Below are 10,967 nucleotides of genomic sequence, written 5' to 3'. Positions count from 1 at the left end.
ACAATAGCCACTATGTCCAATATAAAATGATGTTATCATTTGTATTTTACTCTCGGCTGTTCGATAATAACTTTTTCTGCGTATAACATCAAGGGGAAATAAAATATTTTTGTAGTGCTCCAAACATGATGGTGTTTTAATATTTTATACTCGATAATTATAGGTATTTTATACACGATTATTATAGGTATTTTAATCTAATATTTTATACACGATTATTATAGGTATTTTAATCTAATATTTTATACACGATTATTATAGGTATTTTAATCTAATATTTCATACATGATTATTATAGGTATTTTAATCTAATATTTTATTCACGATTATTATAGGTATTTTAATCTAATATTTTATACACGATTATTATAGGTATTGTGATATATTTTTATACACGATTATCATAAGTATTTTAATGTAATATTTTATACATTATTATATATATTTTAATGAAATATTTTATGCACGATTATTATATGTATATTAATATATTTTATACACGATTATTATAGGCATTTTAATTTAATATTTTATACACGATTATTATAGGTATTTTAAAGTAATATTTTATACACGATTATTATAGGTATTTTAATGTGATATTTTATACACGATTATTATATGTATTTTAATGTAATATTTTAAACACAATTATTATAGGTATTTTAATTAAATATTTTATACACAATTATTATAAGTATTTTAATGTAATATTTCAACATTATTATATGTATTTTAATGAAATATTTTATGCAAGATTATTATATGTATTTCAATATAATATTTTATACACGATTATTATAGATATTTTAAAGTAATATTCTATACATGATTATTATAGGTATTTTAATGTAATATTTTATACACGATTATTATAGATATTTTAAAGTAATATTCTATACATGATTATTATAGGTATTTTAATGTAATATTTTATACACGATTGTTATATGTATTTAATGTAATATTTTATACACGATTAATATAGGTATTTTAATCTAATATTTTATACATGATTATTATAGGTATTTTAATGTAATATTTTATACACGATTGTTATAGGTATTTTAATCTAATATTTTATACACGATTATTATATGTATTTTAATCTAATATTTTATACACGATGATTATAGGTATTCAATGTAATATTTTATACACGATTATTATAGGTATTTTATTCTAATATTTTGTACACGATAAATATAAGTATTGTGATGTAATGTTTTATACACGATTATTATAGACATTTTAATGGAATATCTTATACTCGATTATTATAGGTATTTTATTGTAATATTTCATATACGATTAATATAAGTATTTTAATATTCTAGAATCGATTATATATATATATATATATATATATATATATATATATATAAATGTATATATACATATATATACATATATATACACACACACACACATATATATATATATATATATATATATATATATATATATATATATGTATATATACATATATATATATTTATATATATATGTATATATATATGTGTGTGTATGTGTTTGTGCGTGTATATGTATATATATACACACACTTATATAAATATATATATATATATATATATATATATATATATATATATATATATATATAAATGCACATGAATAAAGGAATTTGGACTGTATAAATCTCGCTTAGTTGCAAGACGGACATAACAGGTTAGAGATCTCTTGCTTGAAGGTACTGTACACTTAGGTAAAGTTTTCTGATTCCTTGCTTCCTTTCCTCCCTGAGCTGTTTTCCCTATATGGTAATTTAGGTTTATAGTATCCTACTTTTCTAACTAGGGTAGAAATTTTCATGATATAATGATAATAATGATGATGATAATAATAATAATAATAATAAGAAGAAGAAGAAGAAGAAGAAGAAGAAGAAGAAATATATTATACTGGCATCCCGGGGTGGTACTAATGTTTATACGATACTTGCCCTATTTAAAAATCTATTCACAAATTCTCCAACCTATTTATGAATTTCGCTATTGCGTATGTTTATAAATGCCCACACTTGTTTACATACATGATGCATGTAACAGTGTTTGTTTATGAAACTCATATCGTTCTACGTTTGCTTGTATTTACTCGATCCTTCGTTAATGTTGACAGTCCAGTTGAAGGAGCGAGCGAGACCCAATTCCTTTGGCTACATTCATAACAGCAGCCAAATCCAGGAATATGAGAAACCATAGGCTGTTTATAGGGAAGGAATCGGGATATGGTCATGGTTTAGGTCAAAAGCTTAGCAGCTATCGGAAGGATTTCGACTGACCAGATGCTCCCCTTCAGGACATGAAGGACACGGTTGTAATGAAAACCCGTTGAGATACTACCGCTAGAGAGTTATATGGTCCTTTGACTGGCCAGACAGTACTGCACTGGATCCTTCACTCTAGTTACGGTTCACTTTCCCATTGCCTACACATACACTGAATAGTCTGGTATATTCTTTACAGATTCTCCTCTGTCCTCATTCACCTGACAACACTGAGATTACTAAACAATTCTTCTTCATCCAAGGGGTTAACTACTGCATTATAATTGTCCAGTGGCTACTTTCCTCTTGGTAAGGGTAGAAGGGACTCTTTAGCTATGGTAAGCAGCTCTTCTAGGAGACGGACACTCCAAAATCAAACCATTGTTCTCTAGTCTTGGGTAGTGCCATAGCCTCTGTACCATGGTCTTCCTTTGTCTTAGGGTTAGAGTTCTCTTGCTTGAGGGTACACGGTTACACTATTCTATCTCGTTTCTCTTCCTCTTTTTTTTTTAAGTTTTCATAGTTTATTTAGGAAATATTTATTTAAATGTCATTGTTCTTAAAATATTTTGTCTTTCCTTGTTTCCTTTCCTCACTGGGCTATTTTTCCTGTTGGGGCCCCTGGGCTTATAGCATCCTGCTTTTCCAACTAGGATTGTAGCTTAGCAATTAATAATGATAATAATAATAATAATAATGTGGCTCTTTTATCTTCTGACGGAGCCAACAGTCGAGTAAAAAACGGGCCTTAAACACAAACTGGCATCTCGAGTTTTAGAACTGCGTGCGAAAGGATGTTTTGTATATGTTAAAAGCTTTCGCAATATTCTGCTGGTGTCTTCACATCCCTCGCAGTGTTATGTTTATAGTGTTTTATTATGAAATCTCCGAATGTATTAATTTATCTATGTTGAAAGCGAGCGGATATAAATATCTTACCTCTCACCAAATTGTAAGTTATATCATCGTTACAATAATATCTAAAGTAGACATTTACAGTAAATGTGAAATCTTGGTATGAAGTATATATTGAGTCAGTTATATTCAAAGGCTAGAAAAGCACTCTGAGAGTGCAGACCTCCGCCACGGCAGCGTATTTCTCGAAACCAGTTTGCCTTAGGGTTAATTCGCTCGACCTTGACCTTTGATCTAGGACTTTCAAAATTGAATCACATCCACGTCTCAGTATATCAATTAATTCCTGAAAGTTGCACTTCTCTATGAGTAAAATTGTGGCTACGAAGTTGTTCACAATCAAACAAACAGGGGCAAAAACATAACCTATTCCCAACTTCGTTGGCGAAGGTAAAAATATTGGTAACTATGCTGCATACTGTATTCATCCTATCGTTTAGATGATTTTAGGAACTTTTCATTGAAAATATGGAGAAACTTAGATTCCTCATATAGCATTTCTAATAACTAGAGCTGCGGAATCTTGTCTCCTTTGCCTGGTCGGAAGCTCCCTAGCCGAAGTATTACCATTTAACCATACTTCCAGTATTATCAGCTTGAGTCGGGAAGGGTCCACACTCAGTGGAGAGGTACAGTCACTCATATATATAAGTTTATGGATGTCCGGGAGTTTGAGAGATTTCCATTTCACCTACTTCTGGACGACAGGTGTATGGGAGCGCGAAACCGGTCCAATATTCAACTACATATTGGTACTACCAGACACCTGTCGTCCAGAAAGGGGTGAAATGGAAATCTCTCTCAAAAACCCGGACATCCATCAACTTATATGAGTGACTGTACAGGAACGAAAGGCAGCTAATAAGGGAATCTGCCAAGACCTGATCGTTATCATTAACTCATGAAAAAAGGGTGTTTAGCCCGAGAAATAATGAGAGCAATGGATGAAAGCAAACGTTCACAGTGGCGACAAATACCACTTGAATGACACCCTGAAACATTGTAGGGCCAAAATGGAGACATTCAAATTTTTGTGATTTTCCAGCCGCAGGAATGTCCTTGCAGAAATTTTCATTGAAAATATGAAGAAACTCAAATTTCTCATGTAGCCCATATAATCCTGAAGTTTCTCATCTTGTAGCAAATCAAATAAGGCTAAATCTCTGTAGATGGACTTGAAGTTTTTTTTTTATTTATTTATTTTTTTTTCTTTTTTCAGAGAATGCAAGATAATTAGACGAATTTTCTCGCACACCCTTTAAGAAATTAAGGAAACAATAACACTTTTGTAATATGAATCCATCTCATTTATCAATGAGAAAGATAATCCAGACTGAAAAGTGGTGACATAAATTTAGTACCCTTTTATTATTATTATTATTATTATTATTATTATTATTATTAAATGCTTAGCTACAACCCTAGTTGGAAAAGCAGGATGCTATAAGCCCAGGGGCCCCAACAGGGAAAATAGCCCAGTGAGGAAAGGAAATAAGGAAAAATAAAATATTTTAGGAATAGTAACAATATTAAAATAAATATTTCCGATTTAAACTATAAAAACTTTAACAGAACAAGAGGAAGAGGAACTAGATAGAAAAGTGTGCCCGAGTGTACCCTCAAGCTTGTATAGAGACTTCTGACCGCGAAGAGCCCTGTCTTTGGTCCTCTACCTTTTCACCTAAAAAGATAAGTTCTGGGAAAATTGGGATCCGTGATAATTGTCTATCTATTACGAGTTTAAAGGTCGCTCATGAATGGCAGAGGCAAGGGACAGTGACATTTCCCTAGCAAGCAGGACAATGCCCTAGAGACTGACCATATTTTATATGATCAGCGCCCAAGCCCCCTCTCCACCCAAGCTAGGACCAGGGAGGGCCAGGCAAATGGCTGCTGATGACTCAACAGATAGACCTATAGGCTCCCCCAACCCCCCCAACCTTAGCTCACAAGGATGGTAAGGTTGCAAACACTAATGGCACTAACGAGACTGAGCGGGACTCTAACCCCCGACTGGCAAACACCAGGCAGAGACGTTACCAATCAGGCCACAGCAACCCATGTTAACCATTTTACTGCGAGTGGTGAACTCGACAAAACTTCTGATGTAGCAAATTATTTCAAGACCACACTAATCCTTGCCTGTTGATATTTCTTGGAAAGCTCTTATCAAGATCTTTCCAGTGAATGCCAACTTTTTTGGTTTGGGTGATTTATAAAGGAGTTTCCCTTTTTCAATTTTTGACTAAGTTTCCAATGACAGAGAAAGGGCTAAAGGAAGAGGGTAGATATTACGATTTTTTTTTCTTTCCATAAATATTGAAGTTGTTTGTGACTCCCAGTGATTCCTGGATCTGCCCATTGGACTATCTACTCTTTATCTTGATTCAATTAGTATAGTATGAAACAAGGTAAACTATTTTTAGCGAATTCCTTTTCATACGCAACTTGATATTTCACCGAAAGAATATTTGTCAGAACCTTCGTGCAAACTTTTAGAATAATTCCTTATCCTTTCGTCATGTGATTCAACCAAACACGTACATGGAGGAATATTCCCTTTGTGTTCTATTTCAGAATATTCTGATAAACAGATCTTGTTCCGGAGCCGTCTTTTTAAGAGGATTGGAGTCAAATTATAAACGATCACCACCCGCAGTAGTCTCCCGCGTCAGTGGTAGGCGGTAAGGTCTTGGGTTTTAGTGCCCAGAGGGTCATTCATACCGGTTTAGAAGGCCCAACCTCATATGACCTCATAACACCACGTTATCCACCCCGCCATTCGCGCATATTATCTTGAGCTCACGTACAAAACCTTGAACCTAAAGAAACTTGTGTTCCAAGAAATGTTTTTAAGTAATGGAATTCGTGGAGCTGATGCAGTGAATATAAAAACGAATTTAAAAACTTAACATGAAGGCGAATTTTGCTCTCGGCCACTACTCTCAAAAATAGAGAGGATTAGGACTTCCTTACTTCCTTTAGGGGGGGAGGGGGGCCTAGGACTTCCTTAGGGGGGGGAGGGGGCCCTTCTATTCAAACTCATTTATATTCACGCTAAAGCATTTACATGCAGATGTGCCTAACCATATCCTTGCTGCAAGTGAAAAAATATGAAAACCATTAGAGGCTGCGGGCTTTCAGCACACTGATGCATAAATACTATGGTCTTCACTGTGATATGCTCTCTCTCTCTCTCTCTCTCTCTCTCTCTCTATATATATATATATATATATGTTGATATATATCTATGCTATATATGGATGGAAGGACATGTCTGAAGCCTTTATTTTGCAGTGGACTAGTAATGGTTGATGATGATAATATATATATATATATATATATACTATATATATATATATGTATATATATATAAACTTTATATTCTACATATATATGCATATATATATATATATATATATAATATACATATATATTGTGTACATATATATAAATAGATATACAGGATTTATATATATATATATATATATACATACATATATATATATGTATATGTATATATACATGTATATATATACATATATATGCATATATATATATATATATATATACATATATATCTACTGTATGCTATATATGGATGGAAGGACATATTTGAGGCCTTTATTTTGCAGTGAACTAGTAATGGTTGATATTGATGATAATATATATATATATATATATATATATATTCTTCTTGCCAGCTGGTTCCCATTTTTATATGGGGTCGCCGTTGCGGATGAGCCGTTTCCATCTTTTTCTATTCTGCGCTTCTGCCTCATCAATCCCCTTCTCCTGTAATTCTCCTCTCACACAGTCCCTCCATCTCTTTCTTGGTCTCCCTCTTCTCCTTCTTCCTTGAACCTCCATCTTCATAGTATGTCTCCCAACGTGGTCCTCATCTCTCCTCATCAGGTGTCCATACCATCTCAGCCTCCCCTTCCTGCACTTTCTTTGATATTTCCACCACCTTTGTCGACCCCCTTATGTAGTCATTTCTTATCCGATCCTCTCTTGTCACCCCAGACATCCACCTAAGCATTCTCATTTCTGCCACATCCATCTTCTTCTCCTCTGTCTTCCTCATGCCTGCTGTTTCCGTTCCATACAGTATTGCTGTTCTTACCACTGCCACTTGTATAAAAAGTGATTTACCACTTGGCCATCTTTCTTCGTGGCCAAGTGGTAAGTCACTGTTTTTACAAGTTTCCCGGACCAGGGTTCGAGTCCCGGCCGGTCAGAAGCTCTTGTCTGTGTGTGATTTCGCCTTGGGCTCTGATCCCGAGGTCGTTAAGAGAATCCAGACATTAATGTAGCAAAAATATATGGCTTATTTGAATATGAAAAACACGACTAGATGTGCAAAATTTATCATATATATATACTGTATACATTTATACTGTGCGTATATATTTTATATACATCTTCATTGTCATCCTTAGGTAGTCCACTGCAGGACAAAAGTCCTCAGACATGTCCTTCCTCCCCCGTTTGTTTATGGTCTTTCTATGTCGGACTATACTCACAAATTTTCTCAGGTCGTCAATCCCTTGTTTTCTCTTCCTTCCCCTGCTTCTTTTTTCATCACTACGGACCCACTCTGCTATTCTCAATGTCCACCTATTAACTGTCATTCTCATTATATGGTCTGCCCATGTCAGTTTCTTTTTCTAACCTGGTAGAATATCCTCTACTTTAGTTTTCTCTCGTATCCATGTTCCTCTTTTCCTGTCCCTTAATGTTATTCCCATCATTATTCTTTCCATTACTCTTTGAGTTATGACTATATATATATATATATATATATATATCATCTCCTCCTACGCCTATTGACGCAAAGGCCTCGGTTAGATATTGCCAGTCGTCTCTATCTAGAACTATTAATTCAATACTTCCCCATTCATCATCATCTACTTCGCGCTTCATAGTCCTCAGCCATGTAGGCCTGGGTCTTCTAACTCTAGTCCCTTGTGGAACCCAGCTGAACGTCTGGTGAACTAATCTCTATTGGGGAGTGCGAAGAACATGCCCAAAACATCTCCATTTACCCCTCAACATGATCTCGTCCACATATGGCACTCGAGTAATCTCTCTTATAGTTTCATTTCTAATCCTGTCCTGCCATTTAACTCCCAATATCCTTTTGAGGGCTTTGTTCTAAAATCTACAAAATATAATGGAGATTCCTTCATTGTCATACCATGACTCACTAAACTGATATAAGGTCTGATTTTTATGTGTAATTTCGGGCGATTTGATTTCCAAATTTTATTTAACGTAGCCATTGTCTGGTTTGCTTTTTTTCAATCTTTCACTGAACTCTAATTCTAAAGACCCTGTGATGGAGATTATAGTTCCTAAATACTTAAATGATTCTACCTCATTAATCCTTTCTCCTTCCACTGATATTTCATCTTCCATTGCATACTCCATTCTCATCATCTGTTTTTTTTCTATTTATCTTCAGCCCAACCTCGTGTGATATTTCATGCATTCTGGTAAGCAAGCATTGTAAATCCTGTGATGTTCTTCTAATAAGGACAGCATCATCAGCATACTCTAGATCTGCTAAATTCCTATCACCAATCCAGTCCAAGCCTTCTCCACCATCTCTTAACTGTTCTACGCATTCCAAATTTCACTAGGAGGATAAACAACATAGGTGACAACACATTCCCAGGGAGTACTCCACTGTTCACTGGAAATCCAATTGATAAGACTCCATTAACATTAACTTTGCACTTGCTATACTCATAAACAGGCTTGGTCAAATTTATATATTTAAGAGGAATTCCATAATAATGCAGGACTCTCCACAAAATTGGTTGGTTTACACTGTCAAAGGTTTTGTCATAGTTCTATGCATTGTTGTGCAACATGTCTCAAAAAGAAAATTTGGTCAGTGCAACTTCTACCTTTTCTAAATCCTGCTTGTTCATCTCTCAGCTGTTCATCAATCTGTTTTTTTCCAGTCTCTTTTGAGTAAACATACCATATAATTTCATAACAACTAACGTAAGTGTTATGCCTCTGTAATTATTGCAATCCGTCAGGTCTCCCTTTTTTTTTTCTTTTTTTTTTCTTTTTTTGCTGCAACACTCCTAACTCCCATTCATCATGTTTTGCCTCTTCATGCCATATTCTACGAAATAATCATATAAGTAGTCTGGGAGCCCCTTTATTTTCGGCTAGTATCATCTCGGCAATTATTCCATCATATCCGGGGCTTTCCATCTCTTTAGTTTTTTTAGGATAGCATATATATATATATATATATATAATGTATGTATGTATATATATATACATATATATATAAATATATATATATATATATATAAATAAATATATAGCTATATTTATATATATATATATATAAATATATAGCTATATATATATATATATATATATAATATATATATATATATATATCTATATAGCTATATATATTTATGTATATAATTATATATATATATATATATATATATATTAAATATATATCATATACATATATATGTGTGCGTGTACGTGTGTGTGTGTAGGTATGTGGTATATGGATATATGGATTATGAATGGTGCCATTAGTCAAGTAGGTCAGTGAATAAGTGGTACAGCCATTAGCTCACAATTGCTAGAGGGTCTTTGCTCCTGGTCCAAGAGAGTTGACTCGGCTTCAAATAGAATCCACAGCCCCCTCGTGAAAATGCTTCTAAGTAAGAATATATATATATATATATATATATATAGGCTATTTATGCGTGTCTAATGCTACTTTTCAGTCAAAGTGAAGAAGTAAAGCTGATTTTTTACTTAAAATATTTATCTTCATAAATAAAAGATCTTTGCGTAGAATTTGCTGATCACATTTACTTGCTTAACACTATTTATTATTTATGCGCAAAGTTGAGGTGCAATGTATAGTATTATATTAACCCTTAAGTTCTCTCTCTCTCTCTCTCTCTCTCTCTCTCTCTCTCTCGTTTATTTGTGTAAGAGAGACTAAGATAATATAGAGAAAACAGAAGAAAATAACTCATTATTATTATTATTATTATTATTATTATTATTATTATTATTACCAGCTAAGCTACAACCCTAGTTGGAAAAGCAAGATGCTATAAACCCCAAGGGCTCCAACAAGGAAAAATAACCCAGTGAGGAAAGGAAATAAGGAAATAGATAAACGACATGAGAAATAATGAACAATTAAAATAAGATATTTTAAACCCAGTAACAACATCAAAACAGAAATTTTGAAGTTCCACCGATTCAACCACCGATTAGGAAGATCATTCCACAACTTGGATGGAGTCTGATAAAGGGAAAAATTCCAAATCAGAGAGACGCTAATTCAAAATTCCTTTTTTTTTTTTTTTTTTTTTTTTTTTTTTTTTTTTTTTTTGAATAAACATGTCTATCGATCACAGGCACAAACATCTTTTATAAATGCACTATATAATTCAAATTCCTTTTCGCCTTTGAGGAGGTCTCGATGCAACAGACTCCGAAGGATATTAAGTTTGTCTTTCGTATTTGCCTCTGGTTTGCTGTAATTGCCCTGAAGGATAAAATGTGCTCTGTCAGTGGTCTTCCCCGAAAGGAATTCTATCATACTGTCGCCTCTCTCTCTCTCTCTCTCTCTCTCTCTCTCTCTCTCGTTTTGTATCTGATCTCTTTCATTTTGGTTATGACCTCTCTCTCTCTCTCTCTCTCTCTCTCTCTCTCGTTTTGTATCTGATCTCTTTCATTTTGGTTATGACCTCTCTCT

General features: G+C 33.5%; 1 protein-coding gene across 1 annotated transcript in view; it reads left to right on the top strand.

Annotated features, from left to right (window-relative positions):
* LOC137622268 (homologous-pairing protein 2 homolog) overlaps positions 1–10,967 on the top strand; it is a 116,379-nt gene that overhangs the window by 11,602 nt on the left and 93,810 nt on the right. The window lies entirely within an intron of this gene.

This window comes from Palaemon carinicauda, chromosome 29, assembly GCF_036898095.1.
Source record: "Palaemon carinicauda isolate YSFRI2023 chromosome 29, ASM3689809v2, whole genome shotgun sequence".
NCBI lineage: Eukaryota > Metazoa > Arthropoda > Malacostraca > Decapoda > Palaemonidae > Palaemon > Palaemon carinicauda.
This window is presented reverse-complemented; position numbering and strand designations above follow the sequence as displayed.